The sequence below is a fragment of the Pleurodeles waltl genome, chromosome 6, assembly GCF_031143425.1.
Source record: "Pleurodeles waltl isolate 20211129_DDA chromosome 6, aPleWal1.hap1.20221129, whole genome shotgun sequence".
NCBI classification, from domain to species: Eukaryota; Metazoa; Chordata; class Amphibia; order Caudata; family Salamandridae; genus Pleurodeles; species Pleurodeles waltl.
In genome coordinates, this window is record NC_090445.1 from 16887877 (window position 1) to 16911859 (window position 23983).

The window sequence follows — 23983 nt, forward strand, 5'->3', positions numbered from 1 at the left end:
GGTAAAGAGAGACTTAAGTAAAACCGATTTGAGAGATTGAGAGGCCCCAAGAGGCTACCCAGGCCCTCATCTGACCTCTAATAAATGGTGGTGGGACTATGACAAGAAATAGGACAAGTGTAAACCACAGTACCGAGCATGAAACTCTTGAGCCCCACACAGTGGCCTCTGGTCCAGGCAGTAAGGGGATTAGGAATGCAATTAGATGCTGTAGTGTAGTGAGGACGGCTGGTAGACTGCCTCCAAGCCAGACATTAAGGATGAGCAGGGCCAATCCTAGCTCACTGAAGATGAACCAAGAAGAGTGAGATAAGTGTCCTTTGTTGCTGTTGGTTATCTCCAGGGTCAGTCCTATTTCTTTAAAGATGGACATTGGTGAGCTTTTTCCAACGTGTCCATTCCTGCCTCCCAAGTTCATGAGTGTAGCAGGAAGCTGAGAAACTAATGTGGACAGTCAAGTCGTTCTCTCCAGCCAGCTGGGCACATATGGCCGTCACCATGCAGTGATTTATCACCCTTTGTTACGAACTCTGGGTCTTTTGAAGCCCCACCATTCAGGACAAAAAAGTGCAGGAAAGTTTATATTTATATATCTGCGATGTTTATATGGAAGACCCTTACATATAACATATTTACATTTAATTCACATCTAATATAGATTGTGAGAGAGGTGTAAGTGTATAGTCAAGCCATAGTAAATGCATTTACTGGACACTGGTCATTACCAATTCCCCAGCTACATGATGGCTACCCTGAACCCTGGGTTCTTTGGTATCAAACAACTCAGAATAATAAATCCTTACTGGTACCAGCGCTGGATTTATTATACCATTTACCCAGGGTCCACCTTAGAGGTGACCCGGCAAAAACTACACCACCATGGCATGGTTGCTGGCTAGTCCAAACTAACCTGCCACCACGGGACACGATTCTGGATCTCTGGGGTGAGGGCTCCTGCTCTCTGGGACCAGAACACAAAGCCCTGCTCTGGGAGGAAGCTTCAAAGGCCATGCTTCCTTTGAAGCACTGCTCATGCCATTCACTGCTAGCAGCAGATGGCCACCCGCTGTCCCAGACCCCCTTTTTGGCAGAAGGAACAATGGGAAAACTAACAGAGGATAGAGGGAGGGACCACCCTCACCTTGCACCACCCCTCAGATGTGGCAGATGAGGTGACCACTCCAGTTCATTTTCCTCCATCTTGGATAGCAGGAAAATAGTCAACCAAGTTTAGGGATGTGACCCCCTTCCCACAGAAAGTGGTACCAGTGGTTGTAGCCACCCAAAGTTAAATGGCCCATTGGCCACTACCAGGAACCCCCTCTAAAGCCCACTAGGTACAGTATTTAGTGGGCATCCCTCCACCTGGATATCAGATTCAATGGACACAAGAAGCCAGTGACAAAGAAGACCGAATGCTGGAGAACAGAAGCCCTCCTGTCAGAAGAAAAAGGTGCCGAGCCCTGCCTACTGCACACAAGACTCGACAATCGCTGCTGAGGGGTCGACTGGACATTGGATGGATTCTAAGAAACCCCAGAGGACCTCCACCCTTCTAAAAGTTGCCAAGAACCTCCCTCTGAGTGAAGGCGTCACTCCTGCACTCCGCAGACAAGAAACCAGTGAAGTCCAGTTCACTGACCGACTGCTGACCATTGAACCGGACGCCACAGCCTGACCAACTTCCACCCGATGGACCCAGAGGACAACCCCTGCAAGTGTGCCAAGTTTGGTGGCACTGCAACCTCCAGTGGTGGAGAAGTGCCATAGCCCAGGACATTCGACCCCCAACATCAGACATAGAGAAGAAAAGCCCACTCCGGACTCTTCAAGGACCAGAAGCAAGCACCAGTCAAGGGGCTTTGGGACACCCAAGAACCACCCCCCAGAGTGGCCCTGCAGACCGGCCATCCACCCTTAAAGTGACCTGCATCTTGGCTCCAAAGGCTCCTTGATGCATGACCCTTGGCTGACCTATCTGCTCTGCACTTGGCCTCCCTGGCCCTGGAATCAGAGAACTAGCTGTGCTGTAGGGGTCCCCAACCCCTTGCGACCTCAACCCTCCAAGAGGACCCACCGGACTTACCTTTAAGTCCACCTGTGCAGTGTGTTTCCAAGTGGTCCCCTTCCCTTTGGCACACCAGCCCCAAGACCTTCAGCTGCTGCGCCCGCCAGAACCGGGAGCCACCCGAAGGAAGACCTGTGGAAGAAGAGGACGAAGTACAGATGTCACACGAGTGTTCGGTGGGGGCAGGAGCCACTATCCATCCGTCTGTGGTTGCAGGAGTTGGTCGACAGTAGGACGAAGATGGTCAGCAATGCAGCCCAGGAGCCGGAGAGGAGTTCCTGGAGGATGCAGTTGACATCCCACACTGGATGGATGATCGCAGTCGGTCAGTGGCATGGAAAAGCCACTGACAACACTTGGCAAAGGCAGATGTTGCGGTGAAGTACAAATGGAACTGCAGAGGACCAGCAGGGTCCAGGAGGACTCAACCCATGGGGGGAATTCTAGGGGGGCCCTCAGCAAAGCAGAGAGTCTGCAGAAGAAAAGTCAGCCCCCACAGGAGACCCCCTGGAAGAAGACCCAGGAGTCGCAGAGGAACCCATGCAGCACAACTGGAGAAGGGTCCCACGCTGCAGGAGAAGCATGCAGAGGGCTGTGCGTTGCAGGAAGCAGTGCTGATGGCTGGTGCTACACAGAGCCTGAAGGTCCCTTGGAGGAGATGCCAACAAGCCTTGGTAGATGAAAGAGACGTGGTTCACGGGGGGACTGTCCTGCGTGGGAAGGTAATGGCTTACCTCCACCAAAGTTGGAAAGCTGGTAGAGAGGACCAAGGGGACCACTCCAGACTACCACTCATGATGCAGGATCCACGCAGCTCAGGATGAGAGGAGATCCACACAGCCGATTGTGTTGAGGTTGGTGCCTGCGGATGGAGGGGAGTGATTACTTCAATCCAAGGGAGATTCCTTATTCCTTCTTGTGCAGGCTGAAGACTTGCCGCCCTCAGAGGATGCACAGCCGGGGAAATGTTGCAGAAACTGGAAGGAGCCGGAGAAACACTGTTGCAAGCAGAGTCTTCATCGTGGATGCAAATGTTTGGTTCCTGGAGGGTCCAGTCGCACTTCCAGTGGCCAGAAGTCAAAGTAGAGGTTGCAAAGGAGTCCTGCTGGAATCTTGCAAGCTGAATCTGAGGACCCACCCCAGAGGAAGACCCTAAATAGCCCTGAAAGGGGGGCTGGTCACCTAGCCAGATGACCACCTATCAGGAGGGAGCTCTGATGTCACCTGCCTGACCTGGCCACTCAGATGCTCCCAGAGGCCTCTGCCCACCTTGGATTCAAGATGGCAGAATCAAGGGACCCTCGAGGAGCTCTGAGCACAACCTCTGGAGTGGTGATGGACAGTGGAGTGGTCACTCCCCTTCCCATTGTCCAGTTTCGCACCAGAGCAGGGACAGGGGGTCCCTGAACTGGTGCAGACTGGTTTATGCACAGAGGGCACCAAATGTGCACTTCAAAGCATACCAGTGTCTTGGGGAGGCTACCCCTTCCAAGCCATGTCACACCTACTTCCAAAGGGAGAGGGTGTTACCCCCCTCTTCTAAAGGAAACCCTTTGTTCTGCCTTCCTGGGCGTGAGCTGATCAAGCAGCAGGGGGCAGAAACTTGTCTGAGGGGTGGCAGCTGCGCGGGCTGCCCAGAAAACCCCAGAAGGCTTGTAGCAGCAATGCTGGTAGTCCTCTATGGAGCCCCCAGAGTGCATGGAATCATACTTCTAGTACTGGCAACAGTGCTGGGGTATGATTCCAACATGTTTGATACCAAACATGCCCAGGTTCGGAGTTACCATTAGGTAGCTGGACATAGGTAGTGACCTGTGTCCAGTACATACATAAAATGGCGTATCTGCACTCACGAAGTCCATCAAAATGCAGCTGGAGTTTGTGGGGGCACCTATGTTCATGCAGGAGTGCCCACACACACTGGTACCTGCACCCTGCCCTCTGGGCTAGGGGGACCTGCCATAGAGGTGACTTACAGTGACCTGGTGCAGTGACCTGTAGTGAAAGGGTGCATGCACCCTTTCACGCAGGCTGCAATGGCAGTCCCGCAGATACACTTTGCATGGGCTCCCCATGGGTGGCATAATACATGCTGTAGCCCATGGGAATCCCCTGGTACCCCAATGCCCTGGGTACCTGGATACCATATACTAGGGACTTACATGGGGGCACCAGTATGCCAAATGTGGGGTGTATGTGCTTGAAGTAACAAGTGTAAAGGGAGAGAGTATAATCACTGGGTCCTGGTTAGCAGGATCCCAGTGAACACAGTCAAACACATGGACAACAGGCAGAAAATGGGGGTACCCATGCCAAGAAAGAGGGTACTTTCCTACACCCACACTGCCACAAAAACAGAGCATTAGGTGGTCTGCTTTTTACCTCTGGCTACCAAGGTGGGGTTGCTCGGACTCTCTGCACAGTGTACATCGTTTTTGTACACCATTTAGAGAGCCGGCCTCCTACATAGATCACATCTAATATAGGGATATTAGTGCTTTAAATAAACATTATCAAATCTAATGTAGATATATTAGTGCTTTACACAAACATTATGAAATATAATGGGAGAGAAAAACATAGAAACAGTACTGAGGGTGAGGTAGGTGGGCAGCCTACTGTAAGTGAACTATGAATAGAAGAGATGTGTTTCTTTACGGAATGTCAATAGCTTTGTGTTTAGTATGACATAACATTTTTCTTAATAATGTTTTAAACATTAATAAACTGCATTTATTTTTCCTATATTGTCCCATAGGGAAATCTCCAACATGGTGGCAGAGATCTTGATTTAGAGGAAACATTTTTATGTTAAATATTGATGTAAATTACAGTTATTTCTTTAACTTTAGAAAAAATAAACCAATTCTACAGCACTATCAACTTAATTTTGAGTTAAATACACAATTAATTTAAATGTGTTAAGGTAAATTAACATTTGTTTAAGATTTTTTAAAAGAAACCATCCCATCTTATGTCCAATATTTAAATGTATTTGTTATGTATTGAACATTACAAAATATGTATAGAATTAATTTCAAATAATGTAATTATTTTTTAGATAAGTTACATTATTTTAAAATTAAAAAGCTTATTCAAATATTCTATAAAAAAATAACATACATTTTATAATTATTTTTTAACACTACATTACTTTTATACATAGATTTAAAAAGAATGAATAAATTAACTTAATGTTACATTTTTCCTATTGGGTTATGTTTTAAATCCCACCTCCATTATCTTCTATGGGAGGGTGTTGCGGTGTCAGTGTTGTCCATGTGTATTGTGCTGGTCATACTGCTGCACCTTTTTGGCTGTAGTAACTTACATTGGTAAAAGTGGCCCTGACCCCTGTTCCGGGGGTGCAGACATGTACGTCTACACTGAGTAACTTTACACTCGTAAATGGTAAATAGCCAAAGGTAGTAAAGTTATTCCAAAGTGTAAGAGTAAACTGACTTGTAACTTACTAACAAGTGTAACTTACTTTTGTGAGTAGCCCGGTGTGACTTTAGGACATAGGCCCTCATTCCAACCCTGGCGGTCATGGACCGCCAGGGTGGAGGGTCACGGAAGCACCGCCAACAGGCTGGCGGTGCTTCCAGGGCCATTCTGACCGCAGCGGTAAAGCCGCGGTCAGAAAAGGGGATCCGGCGGTTTCCCGCCGGACTTCCCCTGGCCCGGAGAATCCTCCATGGCGGCGCTGCTTGCAGCACTGCCATGGGGATTCCGACCCCCTACCCGCCAGCCTGTTTCTGGCGGTTTACACCGCCAGAAACAGGATGGTGGGAACGGGTGTCGTGGGGCCCCTGGGGGCCCCTGCACTGCCCATGCCACTGGCATGGGCAGTGCAGGGGCCCCCAAACAGGGCCCCATAAAGATTTTCACTGTCTGCTTTGCAGACAGTGAAAATCGCGACGGGTGCAACTGCACCCGTCGCACCCCTGCAACTCAGCTTCATTGTTGCAGGGTCTTTCCCGCTGGGCTGGCGGGCGCCCTTTTGGCGGTCGCCCGCCGGCCCAGCGGGAAAGTCAAAATGACCCCCGCGGTCTTTCGACGGGGTTACTTTGGCGGGCGGCATCTGCCGCCCGCCAAAGTCAGAATGACCCCCATAATACCACATACTACAGACTGTAATTACAGGACATACAGATCTAAACTACAGTCTGTAAATACATGGCATAGAGACACAAACTACAGTCTGTAACTACAGGACATGGAGACACAAACTACAGTCTGTAACTACAGGACATAGAGATACAACCTACAGTCTGTAATTACAGAATATAGAGATCTATGCTACAGTCTGTTAATACAGGACATAGAGATACAAACAACAGTCTGTATTTACAGGACATACAGATCTAAACTACAGTCTGTAACTACAGAACATAGAGACAGAAACTACAGTCTGTAACTACACGATATAGAGATACAAACTACAGTCTGTAATTACACGACATAGAGATCTAAACTACATTCTGTAACTACAGGGCATAGAGGCACAAACTACAGTTTGTAACTGCAGGACATAGAGATGGAAACTACAGTCTGCAATTACACGACATAGAGATCTAAACTACAGTCTCTAAATACAGGGCATAGTGATAAAAATTACAGGCTGTAATTACAGGACATAGAGATCTAAACTACAGTTTGTAAATACAGGACACAGCAATAACAATTACAGGTTGTAATTACAGGACATTGAGATCTAAAATACAGTCTGTAATTACAGGACATGGAGATCTAAACTACAGTCTGCAAACACAGGGCATAGAGATACAAACTACAGTCTGTAAATACAGGACATAGAGATACAAACTACAGTCTAACTACAGGACATAGAGGTACAATCTACAGTTTGCCACTACAGGACATAGGAACACAAACTACAGTGTCTGTAATTACAGGAGACAGAGACACAAACTACAGTCTAATTACAGGACATAGCGATACAAACTACAGTATGCAATTACAGGACATAGAGATCAAAACTACAGTCTGTAATTACAGGACATAGAGATCTAAACAACAGTCTGTAACTACAGGACATAGAGATCTAAACTACAGTCTGTAAACACAGGACGTAGAGATCTAAACTACAGTCTGTTAATACAGGACATAGAGACCCAAGATACAGTCTGTAACTACAAGACATGGAGATCTAAAATACAGTCTGTAAACACAGGGCATAGAGATACAAACTGCAGTCTGTAAATACAGGGCATAGAGATACAAACTCCAGTCTGTAAATACAGGGCATAGAGATACAAACTCCAGTCTGTAATTACAGGGTGTCGAGATACAAACTGCAGTTTGTAATTACAGGATACAGAGATACAAACTGCAGTCTGTAAGTACAGAATACAGAGATACAAACTGCAGGGTATAAGTACAGGATACAGAGATACAGATTGCAGTCTGTAAGTACAGGATACAGAGATACAGACTGCAATCTGTAATTACAGGATACAGAGATACAAACTGCAGTCTGTAAGTACAGGACACAGAGACAGACTGCAGTCTTTAACTACAGGATACAGAGATACAAACTGCAGTCTGTAAGTACAGGATACAGAGATACAGACTGCAGTCTGTAAGTAGAGGATACAGAGATACAGACTGCAGTATGTAAGTACAGGATACAGAGATACAAACTGCAGTCTGTAAGAACAGGATACAGAGATAAAGACTGCAGTCTGTAAGTAAAGGATACAGAGGTATAGACTGCAGGGTGTAAGTACAGGATTCAGAGATACAAACTGCAATCTTTAAGTACAGGATACATAGATACAACAGACTGCAGTTTCTAAGTACAGGATACAGAGATACAAACTGCAGTCTGTAAGTACAGGACACAGAGATACAGACTGCAGTCTGTAAGTACAGGATACAGAGATACAAACTGCAGTCTGTAAGTACAGGATTCAGAGATACAACAGACTGCAGTTTCTAAGTATAGGATACAGAGATACAAACTGCAGTCTATAAGTACAGGATACAGAGATACAGACTGCAGGGTGTAAGTACAGGATTCAGAGACACAAACTGCAGTCTGTAAGTACAGGAGACAGAGATATAGACTGCGGTCTGTAAGTACAGGATACAGAGATACAGACTGCAGTCTGTAAGTACAGGATACAGAGATGCAGACTGCAGTCTGTAAGTAAAGGATACAGAGATATAGACTGCAGGGTGTAAGTACAGGATTCACAGATACAAACTGCAGTCTGTAAGTACAGGATACAGAGATACAGACTGCAGTCTGTAAGTACAGGATACAGAGATACAGACTGCAGTCTGTAAGTACAGGATACAGAGGTTCAAACTGCAGTCTGTAAGTACAGGATACAGAGATACAAACTGCAGTCTGTAAAAACAGGATACAGAGATACAAACTGCAGTCTGTAAGAACAGGATACAGAGATACAGACTGCAGTCTGTAAGTAGAGGATACAGAGATACAGACTGCAGTAGGTAAGTACAGGATACAGAGATACAAACTGCAGTCTGTAAGAACAGGATACAGAGATACAGACTGCAGCCTGTAATTACAGGATACAGAGATACAAACTGCAGTCTGTAAGTACAGGATACAGAGATACAACAGACTGCAGTTTCTAAGTACAGGATACAGAGATACAAACTGCAGTCTGTAAATACAGGATACAGAGATACAAACTGCAGTTTGTAAGTACAGGATACAGAGATACAAACTGCAGTCTGTAAGTACAGGACACAGAGATACAAACTGCAGGTTGCAAGTACAGGATACAGAGATACAAACTGCAGGGTGCAAGTACAGGATACAGAGATACAAACTGCAGTCTGTAAGAACAGGATACAGAGATACAGACTGCAGTCTGTAAGTACAGGATACAGAGATACAGACTGCAGTCTGTAAGTAGAGGATACACAGATACAGACTGCAGTCTGTAAGTACAGTATACAGAGATACAGACTGCAGTCTGTAAGTACAGGATACAGAGGTACAACAGACTGCAGTTTCTAAGTACAGGATACAGAGATACAAACTGCAGTCTGTAAGTACAGGATACAGAGGTAGATACAGAGGTACAGACTGCAGTCTGTAAGTAGATGATACAGAGATACAGACTGCAGTCTGTAAGTAAATGATACAGAGATACAAACTGCAGTCTGTAAGTACAGGATACAGAGGTACAGACTGCAGTCTGTAAGTAGATGATACAGAGATACAGACTGCAGTCTGTAAGTAGATGATACAGAGTTACAAACTGCAGTCTGTAAGTACAGGATACAGAGGTACAGACTGCAGTTTCTAAGTACAGGATACAGAGATACAGACTGCAGTTTGTAAGTACAGGATCCAGAGATACAAACTGCAGTATGTAAGTACAGGATACAGAGATACAGACTGCAGTCTGTAAGTACAGGACACAGAGATACAGACTACAGGACACAGAGATACAGACTGCAGGGTGTAAGTACAGGATTCAGAGACACAAACTGCAGTCTGTAAGTACAGGAGACAGAGATATAGACTGCGGTCTGTAAGTACAGGATACAGAGATACAGACTGCATTCTGTAAGTACAGGATACAGAGGTACAAACTGCAGTCTGTAAGTACAGGATACAGAGATACAAACTGCAGTCTGTAAAAACAGGATACAGAGATACAAACTGCAGTCTGTAAGAACAGGATACAGAGATACAGACTGCAGTCTGTAAGTAGAGGATACAGAGATACAGACTGCAGTATGTAAGTACAGGATACAGAGATACAAACTGCAGTCTGTAAGAACAGGATACAGAGATACAGACTGCAGCCTGTAATTACAGGATACAGAGATACAAACTGCAGTCTGTAAGTACAGGATACAGAGATACAACAGACTGCAGTTTCTAAGTACAGGATACAGAGATACAAACTGCAGTCTGTAAATACAGGATACAGAGATACAAACTGCAGTTTGTAAGTACAGGATACAGAGATACAAACTGCAGTCTGTAAGTACAGGACACAGAGATACAAACTGCAGGTTGCAAGTACAGGATACAGAGATACAAACTGCAGGGTGCAAGTACAGGATACAGAGATACAAACTGCAGTCTGTAAGAACAGGATACAGAGATGCAGACTGCAGTCTGTAAGTACAGGATACAGAGATACAGACTGCAGTTTGTAAGTAGAGGATACACATATACAGACTGCAGGGTGTAAGTACAGGATACAGAGATGCAGACTGCAGTCTGTAAGTACAGGATACAGAGGTACAGCAGACTGCAGTTTCTAAGTACAGGAAACAGAGATACAAACTGCAGTCTGTAAGTACAGGATTCAGAGGTACAGACTGCAGTCTGTAAGTAGATGATACAGAGATACAAACTGCAGTTTGTAAGTACAGGATACAGAGATACAAACTGCAGTCTGTAAGTACAGGACACAGAGATACAAAATGCAGGTTGCCAGTACAGGATACAGAGATACAAACTGCAGGGTGCAAGTACAGGATACAGAGATACAAACTGCAGTCTGTAAGAACAGGATACAGAGATATAGACTGCAGTCTGTAAGAACAGGATACAGAGATACAGACTGCAGTATGTAAGTACAACAGAGATACAAACTGGAGTTTGTAAGTACAGGATACAGAGATACAAACTGCAGTCTGTAACAACAGGATACAGAGATACAGACTGCAGTATGTAAGTACAACAGAGATACAAACTGCAGTCTGTAAGTACAGGATACAGAGATACAGACTGCAGTCTGTAAGTAGAGAATACAGAGATACAGACTGCAGTATGTAAGTACAGGATACAGAGATACAAACTGCAGTCTGTAAGAACAGGATACAGAGATAAAGACTGCAGTCTGTAAGTAAAGGATACAGAGATATAGACTGCAGGGTGTAAGTACAGGATTCAGAGATACAAACTGCAATCTTTAAGTACAGGATACATAGATACAACAGACTGCAGTTTCTAAGTACAGGATACAGAGATACAAACTGCAGTCTGTAAGTACAGGACACAGAGATACAGACTGCAGTCTGTAAGTACAGGATACAGAGATACAAATTGCAGTCTGTAAGTACAGGATTCAGAGATACAACAGACTGCAGTTTCTAAGTATAGGATACAGAGATACAAACTGCAGTCTATAAGTACAGGATACAGAGATACAGAATGCAGTTTGTAAGTACAGGATACAGAGATACAAACTGCTGTTTGTAAGTACAGGATACGGAGATACAAACTGCAGTCTGTAAGTACAGGACACAGAGATACAGACTGCAGTCTGTAAGTACAGGATACAGAGATACAAACTGCAGGGTGCAAGTTCAGGATTCAGAGATACAAACTGCAGTCTGTAAGAACAGGATACAGAGATACAGACTGCAGTCTGTAACTACAGGATACACAGATACAGACTGCAGTCTGTAAGTACAGGATACAGAGATACAGACTGCAGTCTGTAAGTACAGGATAAAGAGGTACAACAGACTGCAGTTTCTAAGTACAGGATACAGAGATACAAACTGCAGTCTGTAAGTACAGGATCCAGAGATACAAACTGCAGTATGTAAGTACAGGATACAGATATACAGACTGCAGTTTCTAAGTACAGGATACAGAGATACAGACTGCAGTTTCTAAGTACAGGATACAGAGATACAGACTGCAGTTTGTAAGTACAGGATCCAGAGATACAAACTGCAGTATGTAAGTACAGGATACAGAGATACAGACTGCAGTCTGTAAGTACAGGACACAGAGATACAGACTACAGGACACAGAGATACAGACTGCAGGGTGTAGGTACAGGATTCAGAGACACAAACTGCAGTCTGTAAGTACAGGAGACAGAGGTATAGACTGCGGTCTGTAAGTAGATGATACAGAGTTACAAACTACAGTCTGTAAGTACAGGATACAGAGGTACAGACTGCAGTTTCTAAGTACAGGATACAGAGATACAGACTGCAGTTTGTAAGTACAGGATCCAGAGATACAAACTGCAGTATGTAAGTACAGGATACAGAGATACAGACTGCAGTCTGTAAGTACAGGACACAGAGATACAGACTACAGGACACAGAGATACAGACTGCAGGGTGTAAGTACAGGATTCAGAGACACAAACTGCAGTCTGTAAGTACAGGAGACAGAGATATAGACTGCGGTCTGTAAATACAGGATACAGAGATACAGACTGCAGTCTGTAAATAAAGGATACAGAGATATAGACTGCAGGGTGTAAGTACAGGATTCACAGATACAAACTGCAGTCTGTAAGTACAGGATACAGAGATACAAACTGCAATCTTTAAGTACAGGATACATAGATACAACAGACTGCAGTTTCTAAGTACAGGATACAGAGATACAAACTGCAGTCTGTAAGTACAGGATACAGAGGTACAGACTGCAGTCTGTAAGTAGATGATACAGAGATACAGACTGCAGTCTGTAAGTAGATGATACAGAGATACAGACTTCAGTCTGTAAGTAGATGATACAGAGTTACAAACTGCAGTCTGTAAGTACAGGATACAGAGGTACAGACTGCAGTTTCTAAGTACAGGATACAGAGATACAGACTGCAGTTTGTAAGTACAGGATCCAGAGATACAAACTGCAGTATGTAAGTACAGGATACAGAGATACAGACTGCAGTCTGTAAGTACAGGACACAGAGATACAGACTACAGGACACAGAGATACAGACTGCAGGGTGTAAGTACAGGATTCAGAGACACAAACTGCAGTCTGTAAGTACAGGAGACAGAGATATAGACTGCGGTCTGTAAGTACAGGATACAGAGATACAGACTGCAGTCTGTAAGTACAGGATACAGAGATACAGACTGCAGTCTGTAAGTAAAGGATACAGAGATATAGACTGCAGGGTGTAAGTACAGGATTCACAGATACAAACTGCAGTCTGTAAGTACAGGATACAGAGATACAGACTGCAGTCTGTAAGTACAGGATACAGAGATACAGACTGCAGTCTGTAAGTACAGGATACAGAGATACAAACAGACTGCAGTCTGTAAGTACAGGATACAGAGATACAAACTGCAGTCTGTAACAACAGGATACAGAGATACAAACTGCAGTCTGTAAGAACAGGATACAGAGATACAGACTGCAGTCTGTAAGTAGAGGATACAGAGATACAGACTGCAGTATGTAAGTACAGGATACAGAGATACAAACTGCAGTCTGTAAGAACAGGATACAGAGATACAGACTGCAGCCTGTAATTACAGGATACAGAGATACAAACTGCAGTCTGTAAGTACAGGATACAGAGATACAACAGACTGCAGTTTCTAAGTACAGGATACAGAGATACAAACTGCAGTCTGTAAATACAGGATACAGAGATACAAACTGCAGTTTGTAAGTACAGGATACAGAGATACAAACTGCAGTCTGTAAGTACAGGACACAGAGATACAAACTGCAGGTTGCAAGTACAGGATACAGAGATACAAACTGCAGGGTGCAAGTACAGGATACAGAGATACAAACTGCAGTCTGTAAGAACAGGATACAGAGATATAGACTGCAGGGTGTAATTATAGGATTCAGAGATACAAACTGCAGTCTATAAGTACAGGACACAGAGGTACAAACTGGAGTCTGTAAGTACAGGATACAGAGATACAAACTGCAGTCTGTAAGAACAGGATACAGAGATACAGACTGCAGTATGTAAGTACAACAGAGATACAAACTGCAGTCTGTAAGTACAGGATACAGAGATACAGACTGCAGTCTGTAAGTAGAGGATACAGAGATACAGACTGCAGTATGTAAGTACAGGATACAGAGATACAAACTGCAGTCTGTAAGAACAGGATACAGAGATAAAGACTGCAGTCTGTAAGTAAAGGATACAGAGATATAGACTGCAGGGTGTAAGTACAGGATTCAGAGATACAAACTGCAATCTTTAAGTACAGGATACATAGGCCCTCATCCTGACCTTGGCGGGCGGCGGAGGCCGCCCGCCAAAGTCCCGCCGTCAGGTTACCGTTCCGCGGTCGAAAGACCGCGGCGGTAATTCTGACATTCCCGCTGGGCTGGCGGGCGGCCGCCTTCAGGCCGCCCGCCAGCCCAGTGGGAAAGAGGCTTCCACGATGAAGCCGGCTCGGAATCGAGCTGGCGGAGTGGAAGCTGTGCGACGGGTGCAGTTGCACCCGTCGCGTATTTCACTGTCTGCGCAGCAGACAGTGAAATACATTTAGGGGCCCTCTTACGGGGGCCCCTGCAGTGCCCATGCCAGTGGCATGGGCACTGCAGGGGCCCCGCGACCCCCCCTACCGCCATCCGGTTCCCGGCGGGCAGACCGCCGGGAACTGGATGGCGGTAGGGGGGGTCGGAATCCCCTCGGCGGCGCAGCAAGCTGCGCCGCCTTGGAGGATTCCAAGGGGCAGCGGAAAACCGGCGGGAGACCGCCGGTTTTCCTGCACTGACCGCGGCCAAAGCGCCGCGGTCAGAATGCCCTGCGGGGCACCGCCGGTCTGTCGGCGGTGCTCCCGCCGACCCTGGCCCCGGCGGTCTAAGACCGCCGGGGTTAGAATCACCCCCATAGATACAACAGACTGCAGTTTCTAAGTACAGGATACAGAGATACAAACTGCAGTCTGTAAGTACAGGACACAGAGATACAGACTGCAGTTTGTAAGTACAGGATACAGAGATACAGACTGCAGTCTGTAAGTACAGGATACAGAGGTACAACAGACTGCAGTTTCTAAGTACAGGATACAGAGATACAAACTGCAGTCTGTAAGTACAGGATACAGAGGTACAGACTGCAGTCTGTAAGTAGATGATACAGAGATACAGACTGCAGTCTGTAAGTAGATGATACAGAGATACAAACTGCAGTCTGTAAGTACAGGATACAGAGGTACAGACTGCAGTTTCTAAGTACAGGATACAGAGATACAGACTGCAGTCTGTAAGTACAGGATACAGACTGCAGTCTGTAATTACAGGATACAGAGATACAAACTGCAGTCTGTAATTACAGGATACAGAGCTACAGAGTGCAGTCTGTAAGGACAGGATACAGAGATACAAACTGCAGTCTGTAAGAACAGGATACAGAGATACAGACTGCAGTCTGTAACTACAGGATACAGAGATACAGACTGCAGTCTGTAAGTACAGGATACAGAGATACAGACTGCAGTCTGTAAGTACAGGATAAAGAGGTACAACAGACTGCAGTTTCTAAGTACAGGATACAGAGATACAAACTGCAGTCTGTAAGTACAGGATCCAGAGATACAAACTGCAGTATGTAAGTACAGGATACAGAGATACAGACTGCAGTTTCTAAGTACAGGATACAGAGATATAGACTGCAGGGTGTAAGTACAGGATTCACAGATACAAACTGCAGTCTGTAAGTACAGGATACAGAGATACAGACTGCAGTTTGTAAGTACAGGATACAGAGATACAAACTGCTGTTTGTAAGTACAGGATACAGAGATACAAACTGCAGTCTGTAAGTACAGGACACAGAGATACAGACTGCAGTCTGTAAGTACAGGATACAGAGATACAAACTGCAGGGTGCAAGTTCAGAATTCAGAGATACAAACTGCAGTCTGTAAGAACAGGATACAGAGATACAGACTGCAGTCTGTAACTACAGGATACAGAGATACAGACTGCAGTCTGTAAGTACAGGATACAGAGATACAGACTGCAGTCTGTAAGTACAGGATAAAGAGGTACAACAGACTGCAGTTTCTAAGTACAGGATACAGAGATACAAACTGCAGTCTGTAAGTACAGGATCCAGAGATACAAACTGCAGTATGTAAGTACAGGATACAGAGATACAGACTGCAGTTTCTAAGTACAGGATACAGAGATACAGACTGCAGTTTCTAAGTACAGGATACAGAGATACAGACTGCAGTTTGTAAGTACAGGATCCAGAGATACAAACTGCAGTATGTAAGTACAGGATACAGAGATACAGACTGCAGTCTGTAAGTACAGGACACAGAGATACAGACTACAGGACACAGAGATACAGACTGCAGGGTGTAAGTACAGGATTCAGAGACACAAACTGCAGTCTGTAAGTACAGGAGACAGAGATATAGACTGCGGTCTGTAAGTAGATGATACAGAGTTACAAACTACAGTCTGTAAGTACAGGATACAGAGGTACAGACTGCAGTTTCTAAGTACAGGATACAGAGATACAGACTGCAGTTTGTAAGTACAGGATCCAGAGATACAAACTGCAGTATGTAAGTACAGGATACAGAGATACAGACTGCAGTCTGTAAGTACAGGACACAGAGATACAGACTACAGGACACAGAGATACAGACTGCAGGGTGTAAGTACAGGATTCAGAGATACAAACTGCAGTATGTAAAAACAGGATACAGAGATACAAACTGCAGTCTGTAAGAACAGGATACAGAGATACAGACTGCAGTCTGTAAGTAGAGGATACAGAGATACAGACTGCAGTATGTAAGTACAGGATACAGAGATACAAACTGCAGTCTGTAAGAACAGGATACAGAGATACAGACTGCAGCCTGCAAGTACAGGATACAGAGATACAACAGACTGCAGTTTCTAAGTACAGGATACAGAGATACAAACTGCAGTCTGTAAATACAGGATACAGAGATACAAACTGCAGTTTGTAAGTACAGGATAGAGAGATACAAACTGCAGTCTGTAAGTACAGGACACAGAGATACAAACTGCAGGTTGCAAGTACAGGATACAGAGATACAAACTGCAGGGTGCAAGCACAGGATACAGAGATACAAACTGCAGGGTGCAAGTACAGGATACAGAGATACAAACTGCAGTCTGTAAGAACAGGATACAGAGATACAGACTGCAGTCTGTAAGTAGATACAGACTGCAGTCTGTAAGTAGAGGATACACAGATACAGACTGCAGTCTGTAAGTACAGGATACAGAGATACAGACTGCAGTCTGTAAGTACAGGATACAGAGGTACAACAGACTGCAGTTTCTAAGTACAGGATACAGAGATACAAACTGCAGTCTGTAAGTACAGGATACAGAGGTACAGACTGCAGTCTGTAAGTAGATGATACAGAGATACAGACTGCAGTCTGTAAGTAGATGATACAGAGATACAAACTGCAGTCTGTAAGTACAGGATACAGAGGTACAGACTGCAGTTTCTAAGTACAGGATACAGAGATACAGACTGCAGTCTGTAAGTACAGGATACAGACTGCAGTCTGTAATTACAGGATACAGAGATACAAACTGCAGTCTGTAATTACAGGATACAGAGCTACAGAGTGCAGTCTGTAAGGACAGGATACAGAGATACAAACTGCAGTCTGTAAGGACAGGATACAAAGATACAGACTGCAGTCTGTAAGGACAGGATACAGAGATACAGACTGCAGTTTGTAAGAACAGGATACAGAGATACAGACTGCAGTATGTAAGTACAGGATACAGAGATACGAACTGCAGGGTGCAAGTACAGGATACAGAGATACAAACTGCAGTCTGTAAGAACAGGATACAGAGATACAGACTGCAGTTTCTAAGTACAGGACACAGAGATAAAGACTGCAGTCTGTAAGTACAGGAGACTGAGATACAGACTGCAGTCTGTACGTACAGGATACAGAGATACAGACTGCAGTCTGCAAGTACAGGATACAGAGATACAGACTGCAGTCTGTAAGAACAGGATACAGAGATACAGACTGCAGTCTGTAAGTACGGATACAGAGATACAGATTGCAGTCTGTAAGTACAGGACACAGAGATACAGACTGCAGTCTGTACCTACATGATTTAGGGAGGTGTTGGAAGCAGCAGCAGACGATTTGTTCTTGAACATTTATTAGGTAACATTATAGATGGTGAAAACTGGGATGATTTTCACCTCTAAGTTCTGAGTGACATTATAGACACCAGGAGATTTTCTCAGGTTTTAAGGGGTGGAACAAACGGGGCAATTGTCCAGGGCCACACCTTCCAAGGGGACCCCTGAAAAAGGGGCCAATTCTCCTTCCCCATCTCTAAATAATTACCAATCTCTTTCTGCCCCAAATCTCGCTCTCCCTTAATCCTTTAATGATTTCTCTGTACCTCATTGCTCCGTTTCCATGTCATCTACCAGGATTTCTCCTCCTCGAACTACTTCACCTCTCTAACCCTCACACCGCCCTTCACTTCACCCCTAACCCTCACAGCGTCCTTTACTTCACCTCTAAACCTCACAGCGTTCTTTACTTCACCTCTAACCCTCACAGTGTCCTTTACTTCACCTTTAACCCTCACAGCGCCCTTTACTTCACCTCTAACCCTCACAGCGACCTTTACTTCACCTCTCTAAACCTCACAGCGTCCTTTACCTCACCTCTCTAAACCTCAAAGCGCCCCTTACTTCACCTCTAACCCTCACAGCATCCTTTACTTCACCTCTAAACCTCACAGCGTCCTTTACTTCACCTCCAACCCTCACAGCGTCCTTTACTTCACCTCTCTAAACCTCAAAGTGTCCTTTACTTCACCTCCAACCCTCACAGTGACCTTTACTTCACCTCTGAACCTCACAGAGTCCTTTACTTCGCCTCTAAACCTCACAGCGACCTTTACTTCACCTCTAACCCTCACAGCGACCTTTACTTCACCTCTCTAACCCTAACAGCATCCTTTACTTCACCCCAACCCTCACAGCGTCCTTTATTTCACCTCTAACCCTCACAGCGTCCTTTACTTCACCCCTAACCCTCACAGCGTCCTTTATATCACCTCTAACCCTCACAGCGTCCTTTACTTCACCCAAACCTTCACAGCGTCCTTTATTTCACCTCTAACCCTCTCAGCGTCATTTACTTCACCTCTTTAAACCTCACAGCGTCCTTTACTTCACCTCTAAACCTCACAGCGTCCTTTACTTCACCTCTCTAACCCTCACAGCGACCTTCACTTCACCCCTAACCCTCACAGCATCCTTTACTTCACCCCTAACCCTCACAGCGTCCTTTATTTCACCTCTGACCCTCACAGCGTCCTTTACTTCACCACTAACCCTCACAGCGTCCTTTATTTCACCTCTAACCCTCACAGCATCATTTACTTCACCTCTCTAACCCTCACAGCGACCTTCACTTCACCTCTAACCCTCAAAGCATCCTCTACTTCACCTCTAACCCTCACGGCGTCCTTTACTTCACCTCTAAACCTCACAGCATCCTTTACTTCACCTCTAAACCTCACAGCGTCCTTTACTTCACCTCTCTAAACCTCACAGCGTCCTTTACTTCACCTCTAACCCTCACAGCGACCGTTACTTCACCTCTCTAACCCTCACAGCGTCCTTTACTTCACCCCTAACCCTCACAGCGTCCTTTATTTCACCTCTGACCCTCACAGCGTCCTTTACTTCACCCCTAACCCTCACAGCGTCCTTTATTTCACCTCTAACCCTCACAGCGTCATTTACTTCACCTCTCTAACCCTCACAGCGACCTTCACTTCACCCCTAACCCTCACAGCATCCTTTACTTCACCTCTAACCCTCACAGCGTCCTTTACTTCACCTCCAAACCTCACAGCATCCTTTACATCATCTCTAACCCTCACAGCGCTCTTTACTTCACCTCTCTAACCCTCACAGCGTCCTTTACTTCACCCCTAACCCTCACAGCGTCCTTTATTTCACCTCTGACCCTCACAGCGTCCTTTACTTCACCCCTAACCCTCACAGCATCCTTTACTTCACCTCTAACCCTCACATCGTCCTTTACTTCACCTCTAAACCTCACAGCATCCTTTACTTCACCTCTCTAACCCTCACAGCGTCGTTTACTTCACCTCTATACCTCACAGCGTCCTTTACTTCACCTCTAACACTCACAGAGTCCTTTACTTCACCCCTAACCCTCACAGCATCCTTTAGTTCACCTCTGAAACTCACAGCGTCCTTTACTTCACCTCCAACCCTTCTAACCCTCACAGCGTCCTTCACTTTACCTCGCAACCTCACAGCATCCTTTACTTCACCTCTAAACCTCACAGCGCCCTTCACTTCACCTCTAAACCACACAGCGACCTTTACTTCACCTCGAAACCACACAGCGACCTTTACTTCACCTCTAAACCTCACAGCGTCCTTTACTTCACCTCTAACCCTCACAGAATCCTTTACTTCACCTCTAACCCTCACAGCGTCCTTTACTTCACCTCTAACCCTCACAGCGCCCTTTATTTCACCTTTCTAACCCTCACAGCGTCCTTTACTTCAACTCAAAACCACACAGCGACCTTTACTTCACCTCTAAACCACACAGCAACCTTTACTTCACCTCTAAACCTCACAGCGACCTTTACTTCACCTCTAACCCTCACAGAATCCTTTACTTCACCTCTAACCCTCACAGCGTCCTTTACTTCACCTCTACCCTTCACAGCGTCCTTTACTTCACCTCTAACCCTCACAGAATCCTTTACTTCACCTCTAACCCTCACAGCGTCATTTACTTCACCTCTACCCCTCACAGCGCCCTTTACTTCACCTCTCTAACCCTCACAGCGTCCTTTACTTCACCTCTAAACGTCACAGCATCCTTTACTTCACCTCTAAACCTCACAGCGACCCTTACTTCACCTCTAACCCTCACAGCGACCTTTACTTCACCTCTCTAACCCTCACAATGTCCTTTACTTCACCCCTAACCCTCACAGCGTCCTTTATTTCATCTCTAACCCTCACAGTGTCCTTTACTTCACCCCTAACCCTCACAGCGTCCTTTGTATCACCTCTAACCCTCACAGCGTCCTTTACTTCACCCAAACCCTCACAGCGTCCTTTATTTCACCTCTAACCCTCACAGCATCATTTACTTCACCTCTAACCCTCACAGCGACCTTTACTTCACCTCTCTAAACCTCACAGCGTCCTTTACCTCACCTCTCTAAACCTCAAAGCGCCCCTTACTTCACCTCTAACCCTCACAGCATCCTTTACTTCACCTCTAAACCTCACAGCGTCCTTTACTTCACCTCCAACCCTCACAGCGTCCTTTACTTCACCTCTCTAAACCTCAAAGTGTCCTTTACTTCACCTCTAACCCTCACAGCATCCTTTACTTCACGTCTCTAACCCTCACAGCGTCCTTTACTTCACCTCTAAACCTCACAGCGTCCTTTACTTCACCTCCAACCCTCACAGTGACCTTTACTTCACCTCTGAACCTCACAGAGTCCTTTACTTCGCCTCTAAACCTCACAGCGACCTTTACTTCACCTCTAACCCTCACAGCGACCTTTACTTCACCTCTCTAACCCTCACAGCATCCTTTACTTCACCCCAACCCTCACAGCGTCCTTTATTTCACCTCTAACCCTCACAGCGTCCTTTACTTCACCCCTAACCCTCACAGCGTCCTTTATATCACCTCTAACCCTCACAGCGTCCTTTACTTCACCCAAACCCTCACAGCGTCCTTTATTTCACCTCTAACCCTCTCAGCGTCATTTACTTCACCTCTTTAAACCTCACAGCGTCCTTTACTTCACCTCTAAACCTCACAGCGTCCTTTACTTCACCTCTCTAACCCTCACAGCGACCTTCACTTCACCCCTAACCCTCACAGCGTCCTTTACTTCACCCCTAACCCTCACAGCGTCCTTTATTTCACCTCTGACCCTCACAGCGTCCTTTACTTCACCCCTAACCCTCACAGCGTCCTTTATTTCACCTCTAACCCTCACAGCATCATTTACTTCACCTCTCTAACCCTCACAGCGACCTTCACTTCACCTCTAACCCTCACAGCATCCTTTACTTCACCTCTAACCCTCACGGCGTCCTTTACTTCACCTCTAAACCTCACAGCATCCTTTACTTCACCTCTAAACCTCACAGCGTCCTTTACTTCACCTCTCTAAACCTCACAGCGTCCTTTACTTCACCTCTCTAACCCTCACAGCGTCCTTTATTTCACCTCTAACCCTCACAGCGTCATTTACTTCACCTCTCTAACCCTCACAGCGACCTTCACTTCACCCCTAACCCTCACAGCATCCTTTACTTCATCTCTAACCCTCACCGCGTCCTTTACTTCACCTCCAAACCTCACAGCATCCTTTACATCATCTCTAACCCTCACAGCGCTCTTTACTTCACCTCTCTAACCCTCACAGCGTCCTTTACTTCACACCTAACCCTCACAGCGTCCTTTATTTCACCTCTGACCCTCACAGCGTCCTTTACTTCACCCCTAACCCTCACAGCATCCTTTACTTCACCTCTAACCCTCACAGCGTCCTTTACTTCACCTCTAAACCTCACAGCATCCTTTACTTCACCTCTCTAACCCTCACAGCGTCGTTTACTTCACCTCTATACCTCACAGCGTCCTTTACTTCACCTCTAACACTCACAGAGTCCTTTACTTCACCCCTAACCCTCACAGCATCCTTTAGTTCACCTCTAAAACTCACAGCGTCCTTTACTTCACCTCAAACCCTTCTAACCCTCACAGCGTCCTTCACTTTACCTCGCAACCTCACAGCATCCTTTACTTCACCTCTAAACCTCACAGCGCCCTTTACTTCACCTCGAAACCACACAGCGACCTTTACTTCACCTCGAAACCACACAGCGACCTTTACTTCACCTCTAAACCTCACAGCGTCCTTTACTTCACCTCTAACCCTCACAGAATCCTTTACTTCACCTCTAACCCTCACAGCGTCCTTTACTTCACCTCTAACCCTCACAGCGCCCTTTATTTCACCTTTCTAGCCCTCACAGCGTCCTTTACTTCAACTCAAAACCACACAGCGACCTTTACTTCACCTCTAAACCACACAGCGACCTTCACTTCACCTCTAACCCTCACAGCGACCTTCACTTCACCCCTAACCCTCACAGCGTCCTTTACTTCACCCCTAACCCTCACAGCGTCCTTTATTTCACCTCTGACCCTCACAGCATCCTTTACTTCACCCCTAACCCTCACAGCGTCCTTTATTTCACCTCTAACCCTCACAGCATCATTTACTTCACCTCTCTAACCCTCACAGCGACCTTCACTTCACCTCTAACCCTCACAGCATCCTTTACTTCACCTCTAACCCTCACGGCGTCCTTTACTTCACCTCTAAACCTCACAGCATCCTTTACTTCACCTCTAAACCTCACAGCGTCCTTTACTTCACCTCTCTAAACCTCACAGCGTCCTTTACTTCACCTCTAACCCGCACGGCGCCCTTTACTTCACCTCTCTAACCCTCACAGCGTCCTTTATTTCACCTCTAACCCTCACAGCGTCATTTACTTCACCTCTCTAACCCTCACAGCGACCTTCACTTCACCCCTAACCCTCACAGCATCCTTTACTTCACCTCTAACCCTCACCGCGTCCTTTACTTCACCTCCAAACCTCACAGCATCCTTTACATCATCTCTAACCCTCACAGCGCTCTTTACTTCACCTCTCTAACCCTCACAGCGTCCTTTACTTCACCCCTAACCCTCACAGCGTCCTTTATTTCACCTCTGACCCTCACAGCGTCCTTTACTTCACCCCTAACCCTCACAGCGTCCTTTATTTCACCTCTAACCCTCACAGCATCATTTACTTCACCTCTCTAACCCTCACAGCGACCTTCACTTCACCTCTAACCCTCACAGCATCCTTTACTTCACCTCTAACCCTCACGGCGTCCTTTACTTCACCTCTAAACCTCACAGCATCCTTTACTTCACCTCTAAACCTCACAGCGTCCTTTACTTCACCTCTCTAAACCTCACAGCGTCCTTTACTTCACCTCTAACCCGCACGGCGCCCTTTACTTCACCTCTCTAACCCTCACAGCGTCCTTTATTTCACCTCTAACCCTCACAG